The sequence below is a fragment of the Phyllostomus discolor genome, chromosome 5 (assembly GCF_004126475.2).
Source record: "Phyllostomus discolor isolate MPI-MPIP mPhyDis1 chromosome 5, mPhyDis1.pri.v3, whole genome shotgun sequence".
Classification (NCBI taxonomy): Eukaryota; Metazoa; Chordata; class Mammalia; order Chiroptera; family Phyllostomidae; genus Phyllostomus; species Phyllostomus discolor.
In genome coordinates this window covers 107,794,011-107,806,582 of record NC_040907.2, presented here as the reverse complement: position 1 = coordinate 107,806,582, position 12,572 = coordinate 107,794,011, and the positions used below count along the sequence as shown (strand labels likewise).

The 12,572-nt window shown below is 37.4% G+C and overlaps 1 long non-coding RNA gene across 1 annotated transcript; it reads left to right on the top strand.

Moving 5' to 3' along the window:
- Nucleotides 1-3,816: 3,816 nt before the first annotated feature.
- LOC118500462 lies at nucleotides 3,817-10,328 on the top strand. The gene is made up of 2 exons (XR_004903021.1): nucleotides 3,817-4,107; nucleotides 10,257-10,328. It is a non-coding gene; the product is annotated as an uncharacterized LOC118500462 (long non-coding RNA).
- Nucleotides 10,329-12,572: the final 2,244 nt, after the last annotated feature.

Sequence of the window (12,572 nt, the reverse complement as noted above, 5' to 3'; positions counted from 1 at the left end):
TTGATGGCAAACATTCAATCAATCAACAGGAAGAAAACCTCTTCCTCACAGCAGAAAATCAACCAACAAGTACAGAAGAAATTTTCAAATTAGAAAAATGGCAATCATCACACAGGTCACATACTCACAATTTTGTGTTGATTTCCCAGTTATAATCACTGGACTCCATTTATGCAAGAGGATTTCTTTGTTTTTAGGAAATACACATTGTGGTATTTACAAATAAAGGGGCATGAACCAGGAGTAGGAAGATGGTGGCAAAATAGGTGGAAGCAAAGTCTATTTCTCCCTACACACAGGTGAAACACCTAGTCAATCTTCTGAGGAACAGAGCAAACAGCCAACAGTATCCCAGCATATATGAAGATTAGAGACCAAAATTGTAGAGGACATAGAAAAATCAGATGAGTAGGTGGAAGCCCTGAACACCAGGACACCTGCTAGGAAAGGAAGCCCACCAACAAAGAAACCACCAACAGACAACATCAGAAGAAAGTGAAGAAAGGAGTGGAAGCCACACTAACTCGACCCAAGACCTGTCTAGCAATAAAACTAAATGGTGGAGAAATTACCCAGAACAAACAACTGAACAAGAGCAAGAGAGAATCCTCAAAACCTTTTACACATGGAAGAACCAGCTTCAAAAAACCTGTCCACACCTGCACAAAGGAATACAACAGGTGATGGGCAGAGTGACCCTCAGTTAACCAGCTGGAGAGAAGGACACACCAAAGAAAGACCCAGCAACAATCAAAACCCAAAGACATGCAGAGAGCCAACATAAAAGACAGCCCGAACCAGCTAGATCAGGAGATCAAAGATACTGAACCACTGAATCTCACAGGTCTTCTACTATAAAAGTTCACACCATAAACCCAGGGATCCAGAAGAGATAAATTTAAGAAGCTGAGGCTAACAAGAAGAGTCTCACAAACAATGGGAAAACAAAGAAACAATCCCCAAAGGAAACAAAAGGAGAAAGCCTCAGAAAGAATGCTAAATGAAATAGAGGCAACTCAACTATCAGATATTGAGTTCAAAGCACTGGTTACAAGGAAATTCAATGAGCTCACAGAGAATTACCAGAAACTACAGGGAAACTACAATGAACTCACTGCAAACTATATCGACATGAAAAAGGAAATAGAAACTATCAAGAGGGCCAAGAGGAAATGAAGAATACAATTTCTGAGCTGAAGAGTACAGTAGAAGGAATCAAAAACAGGCTTGATGATCAAAAGCAGGCAGGAATCAAAAGCAGAGGATCAGATCAGTGAGTTGAGGACAAGGTAGAGAAAAACACCCAGAATGAGCAAGAAAAGAAAAAGAGGTCGAGAAAGTATGAAGAGGGGTTGAGGGAAATGCAGGACAACAAGAAACATTATAATATCCATATAATAGGGATACCAGAAGGAGAAGAAGAAGAAGAAGAAGAAGAAGAAGAAGAAGAAGAAGAAGAAGAAGAAGAAGAAGAAGAAGAGGAGGAGGAGGAGGAGGAGGAGGAGGAGGAGGAGGAGGAGGAGGAGGAGGAGGAGGAGGAGCAAGGAATAGAAAACCTGTTTGAAAAAGTAATGATGGAAAACCCTAATATGATGAGAGAAAAAGTCACACAAATCCAGGAAACACAGAGAGTCCCAATCCAGAGGAATCTAAAGAAGCCCACTTCAAGACACATCATAATGAAAATGGCAAAATTCCAAGACAAAGAGAGAATCTTAAAAGCAGCAAGGGAAAAACAGTAAGTAACATACAAGAGAGCTCCTGTAAGGCTAGCAGCTGACTTATCAATAGAAGCGCTCCAAGACAGAAGAGAATGGCAAAAAATATTCCAAGTAATGAAAATCAGAGACCTGCAACCAATACTACTTTATCCAGCAAGGCTCTCAATTAAAATGGAAGGCCAAATAAGGAGTTTCCTGAACAAAAGAAGCCTCAAAGAATATACCTCCTCCAAACCAGCTATGCAAGAGGTGCTAAAGGATTTGCTTTAAGAACAAGAAGAAAAACAGTGAAGGAGAGAGGAACACTGGTACAAAAAAATGGAAATGAATAAGTACCTATTAATAATAATCTTAAACATAAATGGATTAAATGCCCCAGTCAAAAGATACAGAATAGTGAATGGATAACACAACATGACCCACAAATACGCTGTCTACAAGAGACACACCTGAAAACAAAAGACCTACACAGACTGAAAGTGAAGGGCTAGAAAAAAATACTTGAATAAAAAAGAGGAAAAATACATGGGGTAGCAATACTCATATAAGACAAAATAGACTTCAAAAGAACAGCCATGAAAAGAGACCCAGAAGGTCATTTCATAATATTCAGGGAAGAATCCATCAAGAAGACATTAACACTGTAAATATATATGCACCCAACACAGGAGTACGCAAATTCATAAAGAAAGTCTGGGAGGACTTCAAGAAAGATATTGACATAATCATAGTAGGAGATTTTAACACCCCATTGTCAAAAATGGACAGATCTTCCAAACAAAATATCAACAAAGATATTGTGTCATTGAATAATGCCCTAGAAGAAATGGACTTAACTGATATATAGAGAGCCTTTTATTCCCAAAGAAGCAAAATACACATTCCTTTGAAATGCACATGGAATATTTTCAAAGATAGACCACATGATAGGACACACAAAAAAAAAGCCTCAACAAATTCAAGAAAATTGAAATAATATCAAGCATTTTCTCTGACCACAAGGCACTGAAACTGGAAATGACCTCAAGAAAAATACCAAAAATCACTCAAACTCACCAATATTGAATAGCATACTATTAAGCAATGAATGGGCCAAGAATGAGGTCAGGAAAGAAATCAAAAAGTTTCTGGGAAAAAATTACAATGAATTCACAGCAACCCAAAACTTATGAAACACAGTGAAGGCAGTTCTAAGAGGGATGTTCCTGGCAGTACAGGCTTATCTAAAAAATATAGAAACATTTCAAATAAGCAACCTAACCCTACACTGTTAATAACTCCAGGAACAACAACAGAGACAATCCAGAGCAAGTAGAAGAAAGGACATAACCAAGATCAGAGGAGTATTAAATGACATACGGACTAAAAGCACAATTCTAAGGATCAATGAATCCAGGAGCCAATTCTTTGAAAAGATAAACTAAATCAACAAGCCTTTAATCAGTCTTATCAAGAAAAATAAGAGAGAGGAGCCAAATAAGCACAATCAGAAATGAAAGAGTAGAGATTACAACTGATATCACAGAAATACAAAAGATTGTACAAAATTACTACAAAGAACTATATGCCAAGAAATTTGAAAACCTAGGTGAAATGGACAAATTTCTAGAAAAATATAATCTTCCAAAACTCAATAAAGAAGAAGCAGAAAGCCTGGACCAGTAAATAACAGCTGATGACATTGAAATAGTAATCAAAAAGCTTGCAACACGCAAAAGCCCTGGACCAAATGGTTTCAAAAGAGAATTTCACAAAGCATTTAAGGAAGAGCTTCTCTCCATCCTCCACAGATTATTCCAAAAAATTCAAGAAGATGGAAGACTCCTAAACTCTTTATATGAATCCAGCATCATCCTAATCCCAAAACCAGATAAAGACACAACCAAGAAAAAAATTTCAGGCCTGTAACTGATGAACATAGACACTAAAATCCTCAACAAAATATTGGCAAACTGCATCCAACAATACATTAAAAAGATCATACACCATGACCAAATGGGATTCATTCTAGGGATGCAAGGATGGTACAATATTCACAAATCAATAAATGTAATACATCACATAAAGAAAAGCAAAGACAAAAATCATGTGATCATATCAATAGATGAGGAAAAAGCATTTGATAAGGTACAGCACCCATTTATGATAAAAACACTCAGCAAAGTGGGAATAGAGGGAGCATTCCTCAACATAATAAAGGCCATATATGAGACCTACAGCCCACATCATACTCAATGCACAAAAACTTAGAGCATTCCTATTAAGATCAGGAACAAGACAAGGATGCTTGCTTTCACCACTCCTATTCTACATAGTACTGCAAGTCCTAGCTACAGAAATTGGACAAGAAAAAGAAATAAAAGTCATCCAAATTGGAAAGGAGGAAGTAAAACTGTCATTGTTTGCAGATGACATGATAGTGTGCTTAGAAAATCCTATAGACCCCACCAAAAAAACACTTGACCTAATAAATGAATTTGGCAAAACAGCCAGATGTGATGTCAATACTCAGAAAACTGTGCCTGAAAAACAATTTTTTAAAAAGTAAATACATAAATAAATATTTAAAAAATAAATCAAAGGCATTTTTATACACCAACAATGAAATATCAGAAACCGAAATCAGGAAAAACTCCTATTTGATATAGCAACAAGAAAAATAAAGTTCCTAGGAATAAACCTAACCAAGGAGGTAAAAAACCTGTACTCAGAAAACTACACAACACTGAAGAAAAAAATTAAGGAATACATAAGCAAATGGAAGCATATACTGTGTTCATGGATTGGAAGAACTGACATCATCAAAATGGACATGCTACCCAAAGCAAATTATTGATTCAATGCAATCTCTATTAAAGTACCAATGACATATTTCACAGATACAGAACAAATATTTAAGAAATATATATGGAATAATAAATGACCCTGAATAGCTGTAGCAATTTCGAGAAAGAAGAACAAACTAGCAGGGATGACACTACCTGATATCAAACTGTATTACAAGGCCACTGTCATCAAAACAGCCTGGTACTGGCATAAAAACAGACAGATAGACCAATGGAACAGAACAGAGAACCCAGAAATAAACCCAAGAGTCTATGGTCAATTAATATTTGACAAAGAGGACAGAAGCATAAAATGGAGTAAAAATAGCCTCTTCAACAAATGGTGTTGGCAGAGCTGGACAGCTACATCCAAAAGAATGAAACTCAATCACCAACTTATACCACACACAAAAATAAATTCAAGGTGGATAAAAGACTTAAATATAGGTCATGACACCATAAAAATCCTAGAGGAAAACATCGGCAGGAAAGTCTCTGACATTCCATGAAGCAACATCTTCACTGATATGTTCCCTAAAGCAAGGGACATAAAGGAAAGAATAAACAAGTGGGACTTCATCAAATTAAAAAGTTTATCCATGGCTAAAGAAAACAGCATTAAAATTAAAAAAGAACCAACTATATGGTAAAGCATATTTGCCAATGATACCTCAGACAAGGGTTTGATCTCCAAAATATGTAAAGAACCCACATGACTCCACACCAGGAAGACAAAACACCCAATTAAAAATGGGCAAAAGACTTGAACAGACACTTCTCCAAGGAGGACACATAGAGGGCCCAGAGACATATGAAAATATACACAGCATCACTAGCCATCAGAGAGATGCAAATAAAAACCACAATGAGGTCAGGATGGCCATCATAAACAAAGCAACAAACAAGTGTTGGAGAAGTTGTAAAGAAAAGGGAGCCCTATTACACTGTTGGTGGCAATGCAGGCTGGTGCAACCACTATGGAAAACAGTATGGAATTTGCTCAGAAAACTAAAAATGGATCTGCCTTTTGACCCAGTAATTCCACTGCTAGGATTATATCCTAAGAACCCTGAAACACCAATCCAAAAGAACCTATGCACCCCAATGTTCATAGCAGCACAATTTACAATAGCCAAGTGCTGGAAACAGCCTAAGTGCCTATCAGCAAATGAGTGGATCAAAAAACTATGGTCCATTTACACAATGGAATTCTATGCAGCAGAAAGAAAGAAAGAGCTCCTATCCTTTGTAACAGCATGGATGGAACTGGAGAGCATTATGCTAAGTGAAATAAGCCAGGCAGTGAGGGACATATACCATGTGATCTCACCTTTAACTGGAATATAATCAACAAAAGGAAAAAGCAAACAAAATATAACCAGAGACATTGAAATTGAGAACCATCTAACAATAGCCAGAGGGGACGGGGGAGGAGACTGTGGGGAGAAGGGTTTTCAGGAACTACCATAAAGAACACATGGACAAAACCAAGATGGATGGTGGAAGCAAGGGAGGGAGGTGGGTTTGGCTGAGGTGGGGAGGAGTGGTGGGGAGTTGTGGTGGGGAGAAAATACAGACAACTGTAATTAAGGGACAATAAAGTAATTTATGGGAAAAAAAGGGCATCATGTCTGCAACATATCTCAAAGGGTACTATAGATTTAAAGTCTGTGTCCTCCCCCACCCAATTCATATGTTGAAGCCTAACAGGCAATGGGGCAGTACCCGTAGGTGAGGTCTTTGAGAGGGCATTTGGTCTTTAGGGTGGAGCCTTCATGAATGAGATTAGTCTCCTTTTAAAGTGGACCCAAAATAGCTCCCTCAGCCCTTACACCAGATGAAAGCACAGCAAAAACATAACACTTTATGAACCAGGAAGCACTGAATCACCAGACACTGAATCTGCTAGCACCTTGATCATGGACTTTCCAGTCTCCAGAACTGTAATAAATAATTGTTTAAACCACCCAGCCCATGTTATTTTTGTTATAACATCCAGAACATACTAAGAGAAATGGCTTTGAAAAAAAGTGTGTGCATTTATGGGGAGCAAGAATGAATAGGACAAATAAGGTAGAACATTAACACTTGGAGACTCTAGGATAAAAGTGTACAGGATTTTTTGTATTATTCTTCTAGCTTTTATGTGAGTTTAAAATTATGTCCAAATTATTGAAAGGACAACACATGAAATTACTCACTTTGCTGTTTGTGATGATGGTAGGTTTGTTATGAAGAAAATATTGCAAAAAGTTACTAACTGGGTGATTTAGGTAGTAGCTTTATGAAAATGCATTGCCTTCTCTGTCTCCATGTATGGTTGAAATTTTTCATAATCAAAAGTAATTTTGAAAAAGTCATTCTTAACTTTATACTTATCACTCCAACAATTGAAAGGAATACTATTTTATGTATTGTTCCCTCCTAGTCTTCTAATGATGTATAAACCACTTAAATCCTGTCTATTTTGCTTTTCATGTTACCAAAGTCTTCATAATAGGCTCTTTGATGGCTGCATATTACTTCGTAAGTCAGATAATATATTACATTATTCCCCTATTGTTGAACTTGTAGATTGCACTCCATGCATTCACATATGTAATGATTGTCAAATGTTTTGGGTTCTTTTTCTTAGGAAATAGTTTCAGAAATGGAATTTATGAATCAGAGACATGATCATGTTTATGAATCTTGAATCATTTTGCCAAATTGCTTTCCAAAAAGTAGTACACCATATGAAACTCAATTTACACCATGTGAGACTAACCATTAAGAGTTAGCATTGATTTTTTACTGGTCCTGGGTTGTATCATTTGCATCTTCCTGATTCTCCCTTTGTGAGTTATTCTGTCTCTGTGCCTCTGATGAGGTCATAATTTTTTTCAAAATCTGCATGAGGTCTTTGAGTAATAAAAATATTACCTTTTATATCATGTTTGCCTCAAATGTTTTTCTTGAAAAATTCACTTTAAATGGAAAGAGAATGTGTGACTATAACAACTAGACAGCCATTAAGATGCCACCCCTCACATTCTTCCTAAGAAGAGCTCCATGTCCTAGTGAGGCAACCATTTGTTAGAAAATAAATAGTTATATTTATCTAGACAGTATTATGAAAAGACTTTCTCTTAAGGTACTTTGCCAAAAACTACAAAACAGACCAAAGGTCCTGGCTTTATCTTCATGATCAAAATAACTAGCTTTAAAAATGGCTGATGTGGTCTTGGTACTGTTTTCTTAGCAACCAAGTCAGACAGTCTCATGACTAGTAAAAGTAGGCTATTATAGTGGCCAAATAAAGCTAATTCAAAGAGAAAAGATGACACATTTATTTTGACAGGAAAAAAACACATCTATTTCTCCAGGAATGCATTTCTAAATAAATCAACCTGAAACTGTGATACAAAAGAATGCCAAGGTCTGACAGCCACATTGTCCCAATAAGCAGTCCATGTTGGTCAAGTAGTTGATGTATGGTTGGGCCACAATACCATCCACTGGGTGGCCCTCTCTCCTCTGGCATGTGGGTCCCCCACCCCAGGGGCCATCTCTCTTGGTCTTTCTTCTTCCTCTCCAATTCTCATCTCTGAAGTACTTTCTAGGCAATCATTCACTAACATGTGATAAAGTTAATGCTAACAGGGAAACCTGAGCTTTCATCTTAAAGGGTATCTCTAACAGAGTTCTGTAATGGGTGGATGGAGGAGGCTTCCTAAGTCAAAAACTCCACAACAACTGGGTCTTGCTATTTGGATCACAATGCTGGTTCTAGTCAGAGTCAGCAGAACATTATAGTAATTTTCTCTGGGCACCAAGAGCTGGATTGGTCACCACTTTTTGCCAATAATCCTTATGTTGGGTGCCCCATGTGCAGCTCCACACCAGGAGCATCTTGTGAGGTGTGTGGAGCCACATTTGAAAATTTTCTTAGTCCTATATCTTTTCCCAAGTATCACATTTCAGTTCCTAGTTAAGAGACTCTCTCCCTCCGTCCCTCCCTCCCTTTCTCTTTCTTCTTTTCTCCTTCTCCTTACCCTTCTCCTTCTTCTTTTTTTTTTAATTTTAATTGTTGTTCAAGTAGAGTTCTCTGCCCTTTACTCCCATCCCAGGCAATCCTCTCAGCCATCCCCACCTCCCTCCCATTTCCACCCCCCTTGTTATTGTCCATGTGTCCTTTATATTTGTTCCTGCAAACCCTTCACCCCTCTCCCCTGAAATTCTCTCCCCTCTCCCCTCTAATCAGTCAGCCTGTTCTCTATTTCAGTGTCTTTGGTTATATTTTGCTTGTTTGTTTGTTTTGTTGATTAGATTCCTGTTAAAGGTGAGATCATACAGTATTTGTCTTTCACCACCTGGCTTATTTCACTTAGCATAATGCTCTCCAGTTCCATCCATGCTGTCACAAAGGATAGGAGCTCCTTCTTTCTTTCTGCTGCATAAAATTCTGTTGTGTAAATGGACCATAGTTTTTGATCCACTCATTTACTGATGGGCACCTAGGCTGTTTCCAGCACTTGACTATTGTAAATTGTGCTGCTATGAACATTGGGGTGCATAGGTTCTTTTGGATTGGTGTTTCAGGTTTTTTTAGGATACAATCCTAGCAGTCGAGTTGCTGGGTCAAAAGGCAGATCCATTTTTAGTTTTCTGAGGAAATTCCATACTGTTTTCCATAGTGGTTGCACCAGCCTGCATTGCCACCAATAGTGCACTAAGGGTCCCTTTTCTTTACAACCTCTCCAACACTTGTTGTTTGTTGCTTTGTTTATGATGGCCATTGTGACGGGTGTGAAGTGGTATCTCATTGTGGTTTTAATTTGCATCTCTCTGATAGCTAGTATTTAAGGAAGAGCTAATCCCTATCCTTCTCAAATGACTCCAAAATATCCAAAATGATAGAAGGCTTCCAAACTCTTTTTATGAAGCCAGCATCATCTTAATCCCAAAACCAGATAAAGACACAACAAAGAAAATTTCAGGCCTATAACTGATGAACATAGACACTAAAATCCTCAACAAAATATTGGCAAACTACATCCAACAATACATTAAAAAGATCATACACCATGACCAAGTGGGATTCATCCCAGGGATGCAAGGATGGTACAATATTCACAAATCAATAAATGTAATACATCACATAAAGGAAAGCAAAGACAAAAATCATGTGATCATATCCATAGATGCAGAAAAAGCATTTGATAAAGTATAGCACTCATTTATGATGAAAACTCTCAGTAAAGTGGAAATAGAAGGAGTATTCCTCAACATAATGAAGTCCATATATGAGAGACCTACAGCCAACATCATTCTCAATGGGCAAAAACTAAAATCTTTTTCACTAAGATCAGGAACAAGGCTCTAGCCACAGGCTCCTGATATCAGCCACAGGCTCTAGCTGTCCTGAGGTATGGAAGGAGGTCTAGATAGGCCATGCTAGGGTGCAGGAAAAGAAAAGCTTAAGGAAGCTGGAGGGAAGGTCTAGAGGAGAGAGCTAGGCTGTGAGTCTGTTGCAAATTCAGACAATTCCAACTCTGTCTAGCCAGGGGTGTTAGGGTTCTAGCCAAATAATCACTATTGGGGAAGATAATAAAGGAAAACATTGTCTCTAACAATGTTGTCCACTCTCACCACTTCTATTCAACATAGTATTGGAAGTTTTAGCCACAGCAATCAGACAAGAAAAGTAAAGAAAAGGCATCCAAAACAGAAAGGAGGAAGTAAAACTGTCATTGTTTGCAGATGACATGATAGTGTATATAGAAAGTCCTATAGACTCCACCAAAAAACTGCTCAACCTAATAAATGAATTGGCAAAACAGTGGATACAAAGTCAATAACCAGAAATCAAAGGGTTTTTTTATATACTAACAATGAGACATCAGAAGCAGAAATCAGGAAAAAAAAAATCCCATTTCACATAGCAACAAGAAAATCAAAATACCTAGGAATAACCCTAACCAAGGAGGTAAAAGACCTGTACTCAGAAAACTACACAACACTGAAGAAAGAAATCAAGGCAGACACAAACAGATTGGAAACATATTTCTTCTTCTTCTTCTTCTTCTTCTTCTTCTTCTTCTTCTTCTTCTTCATCTTCATCTTCCTCTTATTCTTCCTTCTCCTCCTCTTCTTTCTCTCTCTCCTTCCCTCCATCCTATACCTTCAATCTTCCCACAGTCAGCAGACTACATTCACCTGCTTTATTGGAACAGCCAAACCACCCACTTCCATCTCATCTAGGACTGCCATTGCACTACAGTGTCAAAGTCGAGTAACTGGGACAGACAGAATGGTACATAAAACCTAAAATGTAGCCTAAAATATTTACTATCTTGTCCTTAAAAAAACGTGTATCAAACTCTGATCAGAATCTCCTCCATTACTAAGTCCCATTCCTACATTTTCCCCAGGGCCACTCAATTTGCCACTCCTTTCTCATTAAGAAGAGCAATTTACTATTTTCTAGTTTTTGCCTTTAAACTTACACACCCAAATCAATATTGTATTCAAGTGTATGGAAGCCATTACACAGAATGTGATAACTGTTTACACTCTGCAAACAAAAGAATTTTCAGTTAGCACACCACATGTTTCTTAGAAGACGGCAAGATGGTATGTAAAAGAAAAGATCACTTTGATTTGCTGCAACATACATTATCTCATATAATAGGTTTTTAGGGGTGATCAACCCATAATTGAATGACCTTCAAGGCCTAACACAATGGGAAGTAATCCCAGAATTCCCCTCAGCCCTCCTGATATCAGCCACAGGCTCTAGCTGTCCTGAGTTATGGAAATAGGTCTGGATAGACCATGCTAGGGTGCAGGAAAGAAAAAAGCTAAGGAAGCTGGAGGGAAGGTCCAGAGGAGAGAGTTAGGTTGTGAGTCTGTTGCAAATTCAGATAATTCCACCCTCTGTCTAGCCAGGATGTTAAGGTTCTAGCCAAATAATCACTATTGGGAAAGATAATAAAGGAAAACATTATCTCTGGCAGTCAAGCCAGCCCTTCAACTATGGGTACTACTGATACTCAACTTATCTAGCAAAGCTAAGCAGAATTTGGCAGCAGCCAGATATTCCAAACTTCATGTTATCAGTTTAAAACAAGAAAATATGCTTGACATCATTAGCCATCATGAAAACACAAATCAAACCCACAGTGAGATATCACTTCATACCCACTAGGATGGCTAGAAGCAAAAAGTCAGAAAATAATAATTTTCTGTCTTTTAGACAGAGATATTGGAACCCTCATACACCACTGGTGGAAATGTAAAATGATTCAGTCACTTCTGAAAACAAACAGTTTCTCAAATGATTGAATACAGAGCTATCATATGATCCAGTAATTTCACTCCTACTTGTATACCCAAGAGAAATGAAAACATACATTTACACAAAAACTTACACACAAGTGTTCATAGCAGCACTATTTAATAGCCAAAAGGTGGAAACAACCTAAATGTTCAACTGATGAATGAATAAATAAAATGTGGTATGTGCATACAATGGAATATTATTAAGCCATGATAATTGATGAAATACTGCCATATGATACAACATGGATAGACCTTGAAAACATTAAGTTAATTTAAAGAAGTCACAAAAGACCACATATTATATGATTCCAGTCATATGAGAGTCCAAAATGGAAAGATCTATAGAGATTAAAAATATATTGGTGGTTGCTTAGGGTGGAGAATGAAGACAGGGGTTTAGCAGAATAATAAATAAAGAGTATGGGTTTCTTTTAAATATTATGAAATGTTCTAAAACTGCATATGGTGATGGCTGCACTTATCTGCAAATATACACTTACATGGGTGACATATATAAATTATATCTAATAAAACTGTATAAACAAAAGGTAGATATAATAGAAATATGGATATAATGAAGAGTGGGAAAAGTGAGAGAGAGAAGGAAGGAAGGAGAATAGTGTCATTTAAAAATTTGCTAAGCTATAAACCATCTATAATTTTTATCTCTGGGAAATTATAAGAAAGACATTTGTTTCATTTT